This window comes from Manis pentadactyla, chromosome 1 (genome assembly GCF_030020395.1).
Source record: "Manis pentadactyla isolate mManPen7 chromosome 1, mManPen7.hap1, whole genome shotgun sequence".
In the NCBI taxonomy this organism is placed as follows: Eukaryota; Metazoa; Chordata; class Mammalia; order Pholidota; family Manidae; genus Manis; species Manis pentadactyla.
Window position 1 is genome coordinate 123,268,549 of NC_080019.1, and position 12,929 is coordinate 123,281,477.

The 12,929-nt window shown below is 42.6% G+C and overlaps 1 long non-coding RNA gene across 1 annotated transcript in view; it reads right to left on the reverse strand.

Moving 5' to 3' along the window:
* Positions 1-4,058: 4,058 nt before the first annotated feature.
* Positions 4,059-12,929, reverse strand: part of LOC130683564 (uncharacterized) — a 34,540-nt gene continuing 25,669 nt past the window's right edge. Inside the window, exon 3 of the long non-coding RNA XR_008997357.1 lies at positions 4,059-11,412. This is a non-coding gene — a long non-coding RNA (uncharacterized LOC130683564). The remainder of the gene's footprint in view (positions 11,413-12,929) is intronic.

A 12,929-nucleotide genomic window follows, 5' to 3' on the forward strand; every position in this document is an offset into this window, starting at 1 on the left:
GTGCTGGACCCAGCTAGTAACGGCTCAGGAAAACGACTGTGTACATCTTTTCCAAGCTCTGGACTCAGGGACGTCAAGCTGTGAGTCTTAAGTCAGTTACAGAAGAAGCATTGACACCACAGAAATCCAGAAAGGCTACAAAGTAGGACCTTTTTCTACCCAGAGAGCCAGTTGTTAAACAACACACCCCTGCTGAGATCCCTGCAGCTTCTCCTGGGCGGTCCAGCAGGCATTGTCAGGTGCAGTGGCCTCTGGAGGTTTCAAAGGCATTTGAGATGGGCCGTGGGCAAGGTGCAGGTCCATGGAAGGTAAGGTTTAAGAGAAGGGATTTTTGGTGAACCTCATAGTGTACGCAAAGGCCCACCTTCTTCTGTGGTATCTTAGCACAGCACAGGGAACTTGAGAGATGTTCAGTGACCATTTCTCGATTATCTCTAGCAGTATCCTAAATTAGATCTTTATGAGGTAATAGATCAGATGCACAGATGAAATGTCCCTTAAATACTTACAGGTACATCATGCAGGTTTCCCATGAACTGGCCTATTTGTGCCAGGAGTTCATTTCTACACAGAGCACTTTCTGAATTCAGTTGTAATGGTTTATTAGTTACTTTAAGGAGGACTCAGAAATTTTTCTGGATTACTATTTAGCAGGGGTGGAAACTGAGTCCCAGCAAGTACTTCAAAGACCTTCTCAAGGTCACAGCTGGTTAGTGACCTTCATCAGGATTGGAATTTCTCTGGGGTTGGAACTTGTCTTAGTTTCCTAGAGCTGCAAAACAAATTTCCCCCAAACTTATTTTAAATAGTTGAAACATCGGCTTAAAACAACAAAAAACACTTATTTCTCACAGTTTTTGTGAGTCAGGAATTCAGGAGTGACTTAGTTGGGTAGGTCTGGCTTGGGGTCTGCATTAGTCAGGGTTTTCCAGAGACACAGAACCAATAATGTATATTGAATATACTATAGGAATTATTTTTTATGAGGAATTGGCTCACATGACTATAGAGGTGTGGAGGTCCCATGATCTGCTGTCTGCAAGCTGGAGCCCCAGGAAAGTGGGTGGTACAGTTTAGTCTGAGTCCAAAGACCTGAGAGCCAGAGGAGCCTGTGGTGTGCATCTCAGTGACCGCAGGAGGATATGAGGTGAGATGTCCCAGCTCAGCAGGGAGACAGGAATAAGAGGGAAAACTCCTCCTTCCTCTGACTTTTGTTTTCTTCAGGCCCTCAACAGATTGGATGATGCTCACCCATACTGGGGAGGGCAATCTACTTTACTGAATCCACTAATCCAAATGCTAATCTCATCTAGGAGTGCCTCCACAGACACCCAAAAATAATGTTTAATCTGGGCATCCCATGGCCAAACTGACACATAAAATTAACCATCAGAGGGGCTCATGAAATTGCAGCCAGGATGTCAGCTGGGGCTGCAGTCATCTGACGGGGCAGGAGGGCTCGCTCACGGCTGGCATGTTTATGCCGCTGTCAGGGGAGGCTTCAGTTCCTCACCGGGGGCCCCACGGTGGGGCTGCCAGAGCAGCCTGACACCACGACAGCTGACTTCCTCCTGAGCGAGTGATCCAGAGCCATCAAGGCAGAAGCTCCAGTGTCTTTTATATGACAGCTTCAGAAGCCATTGTTCCACAATAGCTTAGCGATTACACAAGTGAATCTTGTGTGGGAGAGGATAACACAAAGCCAGGACTGGGGACCATCTTGGATGTTGGCTACCACAGCACCTAACACAGGAAATGAGTTAACACCAGGCGACTCTTCAAGTCAGGGGCATGGTTCTGCCATTTGGTCGGTATGGCTCCCCTTAAGGGCTCCACTTGCTCACCTATAAAGTGGAACTCCAGTTACTGCTTGGTTTGTTGTACTGTGCTGTGATGAGGACCAAACTGTAAAGAGCAGTAAAGATGTCACTTCCCAGGATTACTCCTGTGCCACCTGTGTTTAAGGAAAACAAGCAAGACAGAGAACACTAACCCCCTGCTTGCTGATGGCTCTTCAGCAAAGCAGAGGGGACTTAGTCCTTCCAGGGAGACAGCTGCTGGGTGGTGGGGACCAGTGCGGGCCCTCGGGTGAGGCTGCCTGGGCTCAAAGCTAAGCTCCACCACTCACCAGTGTGACCCTGGGTCAGACACTGAGGCCCTTTGTGCCTCAGTCTTCTCACCTATTTCCATGGAAATGATGACAATACCTACCTAATAGGGCTGTTGTGAGAATTAAATTAGCTCATTCAGGTGAAGCATTTAGAACAGTGCCTCCTGACATTTAGTGATTACTTGATATAAATACCAGCTTTGGCTACAGAGTAGCTACAAAGTCTGAAAACAGATATTACTTTATCATGCATTATAATGTAATATCAATAAACCTTGGATTATGTGTTTGCCTGTGTCTCCAGACTTGGTGGCCAACCTATATTATGCTGTCTGATCCTGATTGTCTGTCCAGGCAGGTTACCTGTCTTTCAGTTGTGCCTATAATCCAGTCAGCTGATGGGGCATAAGATTCTAATCTCTCACTAGAGAGGCCTTCATTATACTTATTAATGTCAGCGTCCCCAGATGTGGGGTGCTGTTAACACTGGTCTCAAGTGTGTTGCTTACCCTCATGGGAATTTTCATTATACAAACACACAGGGTAGAACAGATGCTCCATGCTATTAAGTCGGTTTTGCAAACCACAGTGGCTAGCCACATAATGGCATAAAGATATACCTGGCCTTAAAGGCGGCTGGTATCAGACATCACATGAAATGTGTTCTAAACAACCTGTTAGAGTGCCTTGGGAAAGGAAAGTTCCAGAGAGGGAAGGTCTGGAGTTGCAGAGATGCACCTCCCATTGATACGAATGACATATGAAACTCTGAGTCTAGAAACTGGCAGCTTTGGTGGTGTTTAACTTAAATCATAAAATGACTCTTTGCAAATAATTTACCAGTTTCTGTAAATAACCAGCTCTCTGGTTTGTTAAAAAATTTTTGTTTTGCTTTATTTTTTCAAGGATTTGAGTCACATCTTTCTGGAGGACATCTATCACCTAGAAAGGCATTCTCAAAACGTGATCTTGGAACACTAATCCCAAGGGTGTTATTGGATATTAGATTTAAAAAGTTTTCAGTGATCAAATGAGCTCAGGAAACACTGAATTAAACATAGTTACACAGGTTTCCTTTTTACAAGACTTCTCAGAGACTTCAATATGCTAATATGCCTTATGAATCTCTATGAGAGTTATAAAATCTATAGTTTTCCCCACATTTATTTGATCATAAACCCTTTTTTGGGGAGGAATATATTTCAGAAAACGTCTTTGGTGGAATAGAAATATAGGAAAAGATAGATCTAGTATTTTGGAAACATACTGTTTTATCTGCCTGGCATATTTGCTTATTTCTGGTAATACCGTACTGCTCTTCACAGAACTGCTCCCAGCCCTATTCACACGGTCCTCAAGGAAGCTGGTGTTTTCTATGCATCGTACCCCTTGGCCACAAGTGACACACCTCTTGGTCAGAGAGTGAGCACCAGACCTAGGCTGAGCCACTGAATACCTTCTCTGGAATTTTTGGATTTGGGACCAATAATTCTTTCTCTGGTGACTGCGGCTGTAAGGTGTAAAATGTAAAGGGCTGTTAGCTATTATGTTTTCTAGCTAACAGCCCTTTAGAGAAAGCCATGCTGCAGTGAGTTTACTAGCAGAAATAGGAAAAACATATGGGAGATGGAGAGTCTGGATGTATTTGGCTACTTAGTTCCAGGTGTTGAGGACTTCTCATTCCATTCCACTTTTATGCAGGTCAGATAATCTGTGTCAGTTCTACTCAAGTGTGGGTTGTGGACCAGTGCTCTCTCCCAGATATGTATTACCAGTCCCTAGTGAAAGTAAATTCAGAAGCTGTGTACTAACTTTTAGAGTATTTGACAATGCTGAGATATCAAGTGGCCTTTCATTTTTCTAGTAATTCATTTTTATTTATTTTTCCAAAGTATTGACCTATGATGGGTTTTAATAACTGTAATTATAAAAACCAGGTCCTTCTAACAAATAGTTTGAGAAACACTGTTCTATGAAATATTCCTGCAGGGCTGCTGCACATGGTTGGGTCAGCAGTGTACCACACAGTTCTAGGAAGGGCCACGACATAGATGGCAATGTGAATGATTCGCCACCACCTGTGTTGCACAGTGCACAGACTGCCCAACAGTAGATACAGCCCTTTGATGCCAGTATCCCTCCAAAGGATTCCTTTTTGTTGTGCTTAAATTAGCCAGAGGCTTTTTGTTGTTGCTGTTTTTAACCTAAGGAAATTTAAATAATGCACCTTTTACTGTCCCAGTGGCCTATTTCAACTGTCTACTCTGTAAGATACCTGGTTCCTGGTCTGACTTTCCCACAGTGTGATTCATCCATTTTGCTGTCTTGTTAGTTCTCATGGAAGGAAGCAGCTTAACATACACTGCTTGGGAGGACTCCAAACAATTTTCTCCTCCAAAGCGGACAGTCTGTGGCTGGGCATGCTGGCATTTAAAGGTTCCCTTTCCTTCCACATCTGAGCCTCAGTATATGGAGACCTCACACTAGCTGACTGGGTGAAGGGAGGCCACCTGGGCATTCTGAGCACTTTGTCATTAGGCCCATAACATGGTTATCTTTCTAGAACAGGTTAGTAATATCTATCAAAAGTTTTAAAAATGTCCTTTGCCCTTCTGAGAATTACACTTCTAAGATTCTCTCTTAAAGATCTGAAAAGCCATCAATGATTTGTCCCCAAAGATGCCCGTTGTGTTTTAATTGTGAAAATAGAAACTAGAAAGAACCTGAATATCCAATATATAGGAATAATTAACCAGATAATAGAAAACTAAGTAAAAGAACAATCTGAATTCATTAGAATTATGTTTATAGTGTTTTTAACAAGATGGAAAATTATACACTATTAGGTTAAACATCAAAATACAATAAAATTAATGCATGAGCAAAAAATGCTAAGAAAAAGACTGAAGAGAAATAGACTAAAATATTAATAGCTAATGTCTCTGAGGAGGGACATTTTGGGTGATTAATGTAAAAAATATTTTTCTAAACTTTCTAAAATGTTATGTCAAGAGTAATATCGTGTTACTTTGGTAGTCGGGGGAAATGAAGTTAAATAGTTAAAAGAAAAAATAATGTTAGGACAGCGGTCTGTTTTAGGTTGGGCCCCAAAACATAGCTGGTGGGGTCCCTGCAGGCTTAAATCCAGTCTTCAGGGCTCCGTTCAGCAGGTGGATTCCCTCAGCTCCTGGAGACCAGCCAGAAGCCCTGACTCACACTGACAAGAGCACACAGCCGGGCTCAGAGTGGGCACGCACATATGTACTGCATGGTTTTGTCTAGCAGTTTCTCTGGCAGTGGGTACATTTCCTGATCTTATCCTCGGTTCCAGGAGTACCCCTGTCTGGGGAAGTACCCTTGATAACAAGGAATGGGCAAAGAGACTGAAAAGAGATGGAGGACTAGGATGAAGAATATCCATCCATTCACTTGATCCAGCATTTCCACTCCCAGGTATAGAGCCCAGACACCCACACATAGGCATGAATACTCATCATACCATTGTTTGCAGGAGTAAAAACTGGAACATTTGGAAAAAAGTGGGTAAACTGCTTCTCCATCAAAAGTAGAATGGATACATAAATTATAGTATGTTCAGACAAGAGATATTACATTAAAGTAAATAAATTAACAATAACATAGATGAATCCCAAATGAAGGGTGACAGCAAAAAACAAAATCAGTAGCAGTTTGATTCCATCTATATTAGCATCATATTTATTTGTTATCATATTTCACATATTATCTATTTAGTTTTTACATTATAGTTTATTAATATCATATTAGTTTGTATTACATTTTCAGCATGATTCCATTAAAAGTTCAAAATATGTGAAAATACTCTTGGTTATTAATTAATGTACATACATTGTAAAACTAAAAGTCATGCATGGGAATAATAAACATCAAATTCTGGGGAGTGGTTTCCCCTGGAAACAGAAGGCCAAAGAAATCAAAGAGTGGTACATGGAGGTTTCAAAGGTAAAAAAGTATCTGAAGCAAACATGGAAAAGAGTGTTAGGATTTGACAGAGCTGGTGGTGGGCACAAGTTATATTACTTTTTTTACTCTTCTGCCTTTTGGGAATATTTCATAATAAGAAGTAAATAAAGTAACAAATAGAAAGTAGGGCACCAGCCTAGGACCTCTGAGCGTGAGAGAGGCGAGGTCACCCAGGAGAGATGGGCTGGCAACCCCGGGGGAACAAGCCTGGATGTGCTAACTCGGTGGGGAGGGCCCTGGGCGCCGCCCTGTGTGGCACACACTCCCAGCCCTGCCCAGCAACACATGCGGTGCCTCTCTCCCCTTCCTGTTTTCACGTCTGATTTGCCGGCTCCTCTTGGACTTGCAGGTCTCAGCAGTGAGGGTTGGCTGACTACCCACAGGTGTGCTACCTGCTCGCCCGCACCTCCTTGGGTGGCTGTAGCCTCTGTACTCCTGGGGTTTGTGTAAGAGCAGCACATGTTCACACCCACCTCCTGCCAAGGGGCAGTGGAATCTTAGAGGACTGGAGATCCTGATTATTTTATCTCCCTCAAGCTTTCCCAGGTGCTCAGATAGTGCACGTGTCCCTCTGTCCTGGTTTTATGCACTTACAATCAGTGTGTCTCATCTTCTTTACTCTTCATAGAAATGAGCCCAGTCTAGGTCAGTGGCAACATTCCAAGAATACCCAAACTGGGCCTCCTCACCAGTGTTTCTGTCTGGTCTCTGAATCTGGAGACCTGCTCTGGAATCTCCACTCAGGCAGCATGCAGCTGGATGACTGTAGGCAAACCATGTCACTCTCTGGGCCTCCTTTTCCTTCTCTGGTAAATGGGGCATGGATGCCTGCCTCACTTGGTTGGCATGATGCCATGATTACATAATGTCTCACTTGTCAAGGGTCCAAGCACAGTGTCTGTACAAGACGCAACACATTAATTTTTCCTAGGGTCAAATTTAGCAATTAATGTTGGCAAGCCTTCCAGGTTCTGATATTGTTTCTTTCTTCCCACCAAGCTGCTTCCCCTCTTCCTTCCTCTGTTCCTCGCTTCTCCAGACCCCTTTCCCCAGTTTACTTGAATGCCCAGGTTCCTACAGAACAGCTTGAGTCCCAGCCTCCAGCCTGGGATGAAACTTTGCAATAGTTTGCAATCTTGTGGATCCTTAGAACCACCCACCTCCCCCAGGGTGGGGGCAGGCTAGGCACTGTATTTTCTCTACCACTCTGCCCCTGCCTAGCAGGTGATCCGAACGTCTATTTTAAGCTCCTTATCCCTGCAGGCACTCTAACTTCCTTTTGGGTGCTTCTTTCCTTGGGATTCTCCCTTGTCATCAGCACAGAAGGAAGAAACCAATGTGCCTTCATTTTTTCCATTTCTTAAATGGCTTCTCAGGCAGTATTTAGTAATTTGTAGGTTCTTCACAAAGTTTTTTTTTAACTTTTACCTTGGACAACTTGGATGGTAGGTGGAAAAGAAAAAAAAACCCTAGGCTGCCCAAAGGGCAAATTGGGTTTTCCTCCCAGAGCGGATACATACTTCTGAACTGCTTGCCCTGGGACCCAGCTGCCATTCTGCCTATAAGGGTTCAACTTTGGCTTTGTCACAGATCTGAAATAAACAGCTAATAACAAACTCAGCTAAGTAAAGCTGACTGTGAAGAATCTATATTTAAGGGATATTTCCTGCTTATTTTTGGCAACTCCTAAGACACTGATGCCCAAGTATGGCTGATGACTTTGGTGGCCCCTGATGTTTTGTGGGCTTGAGGGTCCTTCTGGAAGTTTCTGCCTCAGCCCAAGTTCTTCTCTCTGTGGCTCCTCTCCCTCAGTGGACTTCCTAGCTATGTATGACCCAGAAATACTGTGGGGCTCTGGCTCTCTCTAAAGCTGGTTCTGACAACTCCAGGCATGAACTTGAGGGTAATGGAGGGTCTGGAGCCCAGAGAATGGAAGTGACTTACTCAAGGTCACAGCTGTGGTGTGGTTGGTGGGAACAGAACTTGGAATTCTTGGCTTTGTTTCCTACTTGTCCAGGAACTTGGGCTGGGATGCTGTATCTGGAACCACATACTTGTGTCAGCAGCATTGAGCTTTGAATGAGCGACACAGCTAAAGTCTAACTTATAGTTAGATGAAGTGGTGACACCCTAGAAGTTTCCATAGGCTTTGTACAAGAACAGGATGTTAATGGTAAGGTGGAGGCTCATACCAGGATGAAGATAGACAGAGAGGGAGACAGAGAAAGACCAGAGATGGTTGACTGTAATTTAGAGAAAATGAAACTGGTTGCATATAAGCTGACTATATATTTTTTTGTATTTGGTTAGGCTCTAGATAGGTGCGTGGAATTTTATTCTTTACTCCCTTACCCCTGTAAAACAATTTTTTGTAGAGCATGTTGTAGTGTCTCATGCCATTTGAGCCACTCAACAGCCCTGGTTAGGATTATCATCCTTGTCTTTTAGGTGAGGGAGCTGAGGACCAGAGGGCCTGGGTGTGGGCCGAGTTGGTGGAGCAGCTGGGACCAGCAGTGGCCCCTTCCCCTACAGCATTTTGCCTCCAGTTGTTCAGCATTAGCCCATCAGTTTTCCAGGTTTTCACTTCATTCTTGCACAACAGCCCAGTCAGTTTCAAAGCAAGAATTTACCTACTGGTATAACTATATGGTCTGGGTGACTTACAATGGCTTGACTCGACTCACAAAAGAGAGATATCCAAACCATATTGGGGAGAGAGATTTAGTCTCAGGCTCTGAACCCAATTTAGGTACCATTCCCTCTTCTCCTGTCTTGCTCAGTTCAAGCAAGAAACACTAACCAAGTAGCTATTTACACATTAGCTGAGTGCCTCCCATGTGGGGGCTTCTGGAATGGGTTGTAGGATGACAGAGATGAATCCAAAATGTTTCCTGTAGGAATGACTAAATGTGTGGCTCCAGTAGGCCCACTCTTTTTCTATACCCAGGGAAGACAGCACTAATCTGTTGGGGCATTCCTTCCCCATAAGCCTGAACATAACCTCTGAAGACTGATCCAGGCATCCATGAACATTTGGTAGAGTTGGTACTCAAGTTAACAGGACTGAGTGTCTACTAAGCGCTTACTATGTGTTGGGTACCATGCAGCATTCACTGTCACACAAATTCTGTATGACTCTGCAAAGCAGGTGACATCATTATCCTCCTTTCACAGATGAGCAAACAGGCTTAGAGAAGTTAAGTATCCTGTGCCCTAAAATATGCATCTAAGATTTGAACCCAGGTAGTCCAGCTCCAGAGCCTGCATCCTTGCTTTTGGCTCTTTGCTGCTATTTATCTCCTGATCTGCTATCTCTGATCTGCTACTCCCTGCTGCATCTTTGAGCACAGAGTCAGTGTTACTTGTGGGTGAGAATAAGTTAACATCTCCTGGCTGCTATTCCAGCTCCCCTGATGTTCCATAGCCAATGATCATGGGCCTCATTTCACAGAAGGAAGCACATATGGGCTGTGACATCTCCAAGGTGACAGTTCAAATGACAGGAAGAAATGGGAGTGGGAATAGTGAATTCCCAAACCCAGACCTCTAAGCCAGCCCAGGAACCTTGGGAACTTTTGGGGCTTTACAAATGCCTCTTCTCACTCCTTAAAGCCTAACCCAGTTTAATTTTGCAAGTACACCTGGGATGTGGGGCTGAAGAGCAATATAAAAAATAGATCTGGCTAAAACCTGCCTTGGATTTTGTAAAAGAAAGCTGCTGATGAAGTAGAAGCAACTGGTGTTATATGATTATATCTTATAGGAATTCCTACAAAATCTGACCATCAGCCTAGGCTGTCCTTTGAGCTTCCTGAGGCCACCTAGATGGCCTTTAGGTGAACAGTTACAATAACAAATTTGAACAATAAAAGGAGCTTGCAGTTCATTGTGTGTGGTGTGTGTGTGTGTGTGTGTGTTATATAGTCTCTTCAAGCTTCATTAAAAGAAGAAAAACAAGTTGATCACATTTTTAGTATTATGTTTTCTGTTTTTAAACAGGCATGGAATCAGCAAAATAGCAAAAAATGTGGAATACAATTTGAAAAAAAAAACCCTCAAGCATAATACCTGCCTTTTTCATCTCTCTTACAAACGTCTAAAAGGCCAGCCTAATTAGCCAAATTGTTTCCTTTTGACTATGGGGAGTTGGCTTTCCTTCTAATATTCTGGAGAAGAATTATGTATCTAACTAGTTACAGGTAGACTGGGATAAATGTTTCTACCACCTGCACTCGAGTGATGAAAAACAAGAACCTACAAGCAGTTTATGAGGCATACTGGGTTCCTTAGTGTTCCCCCCAGAATTTGTGCTCTCCTTGAACTTGTGAATGTGACCTTCTTTGGAAATAGGGTCTTTGACGGTGATGGTGTAATCAAGTTAAGATGAGGTCACACTAGACGAACGTGGGTCATAAATCCCATGACTGCTGCCCTTACAAGGAGACAGAGACCCAGAGACACAGGGCAGCAGGCCATGTGGTAGCAGAGGCAGAGTGGGGGGTGCAACTGCAAGCCAAGGGTGCCAGCAACCACCAGGAGCCACAGAGGCAAGGAAGGCAGGGTTCTTGCCCAGAGCCTTCAGAGGGAGCACGTCCCTGCTGACACTTTCATTTTGGACTTCTGGCCTCCTCCACTGTGAAAGAATAAATTTCTGTTGGTTTAGGCCACCTAGTTTGTGGTACTTTGTTAGGGGAGCCCCATGAAAATAATAAATAAGGGAATTCAGAATGGAATTCAGACTGGCACATTCCAAACTCACTTTCTCAGAGCTAGTTAGATTGAAGCCTTGATGTGGGTGATGTGTTCTCCAGACAGTCTCCCATTTCATTAGCCAGTGAGAAAAAGGGATCCAAACAGCACATGGCAGGTTCTGGGAGTCAGAAATAGGTGACATCCATGAAGACTTTTCTCTTGTTACTTGATTACATATTAACTGATAACTGGAGACCAGAATCCACTTTTATTTGGGAAACATGAATACTTAGATGTCAGCTGACTAAATCCAATAGCATCGGGAAATCGGCTTTAGGCACAGTACTTGTTGTGTGGCAAGGAGGGATACCTGCCTGCTTCTATTTAGAGAAGAGAGTTGGATGTGATATTTGACTTGGGCACACTAGAAGCAGCTGAGAGCTTTAAAAATTACCGATGACTGGGACCCAGCTCAGAGATTCTGATTTAACTGGTCGGGGTGCTCTGGGCTCAGAATTTTTCAAAGCTGCCCTGGGTGATTCTTATGCACAGTTACAGTTGAGAAGCACTGGTAGAAGTGCTTGTAGATGCAAGCCATTGGGGTAAAACTTTCAATTTATTACAGTAAATTAAGGAAAAGCAGCAAAAGTATTAAAATATATATCAGAGAGAAAAAGATTTTTAAAAGGTGACATTTAGGTTGTAATCAAACTCTATAGTAAGGTCTTCAAATATTTAAATAAAGCAAGAGCTATTTTGTAAAAATGATCCCACAAGCATAGCTCTGAGGTTAATGGAATGAGTTTGAGTCATTTTGTTTGTTAGCATCCTCAGTACAATGCCTGGTACAGAGCAGGCTTCCAGAAACATTGGCCAACGTCACTCCTTCAAGAAAAAAAGAGAAAATCATGGTTCAGATTTCTCTTGGCAGCTTCTTTCCTTCTCCAAAGAAAACTGGATCATCCAAATTACCCTCCAAAGCCTTCTTAATTCCTAAGAAGGCAAACCCAGTTCTTTTAATTATAAAGTTAATTACCATTTAATGAAGCTCCTGTATTCATTTTAGATGGTTTAAACTGGTGACTCAGGAGACTTGGGTGCTCTTTCATGCTACCTGAGTACATCAGAAACACTGACTAATCCACATATATTATATTTAAGTCCATTATAAGGGACTTTAAAGTTTTACACTTTAATCGTTAAGAGGCTATTGTTGGATAACTTTGTTTGCATGACATGGTTGTTCATCTTTGTGATTTATTTGATGCCAAGTTCTTAATCAGAAATACAACTTCCAATTATTCAATTGCTATGTTAAGAAATATAACCACTTATAATATGATTTTCAGGGCTATACCTTTGTAAAAGTTGGGAATTGCTTATCTTCACATGAACTCTTAGGTGCCATGTGGACAGTTAGGGGAGGGATGAGTGTGGAGTAGGAGTACCTACCACTTGGAGGTAGACAGGTTTTGAGTCTAACTTTCACAGCATAGCATTTCAGCTATCATCCCTTATATGTTTTAGGGTATATCTATTAATCTATTCAAATACTTGACAAAGGCCAGACAAAGGAGACCAGTTAGGTTTAAACTTGTTTGCCAAAGCTGATGGATTAATTGGTCATGACTGCTTAGGCTACTGGGTTGAAAATGGTTCTGAGGTCAAATCCATGTTCAGAGGGAAAGAGTACCAAGATTGATTAGCAATGTCTTATTAGAGTATGCAAGGAAGGAATGGAAGCAGGATCATAGCATTTGCTATGATCATGATCATCTCAGATCCTTTTTTAAAAAATTAGAACGTCTATTAATTTTTGAAGAGCAAGATAAAATAAATGTTAGGTGGCATAATCTAATATTACAGAGTATTTCATGTCTGGTTCTAATAGAGCTGTTTATGAGAAACCTTTGAACTTTTTTTTTTGCATGTCCTTTATTTATTTATTTTATTAAGGTATCATTGATATACACTTTATGAAGATTTCACATGAAAAACATTGTGGTTACTACATTCACCCATATTATCAAGTCTTCCCCATATCCCACTGCAGCCACTGTCCATCAGTGTAGTAAGATGCCACAGAGTCACTATTTGCCTTTGTTGTGCTACACTGTCTTTCCCA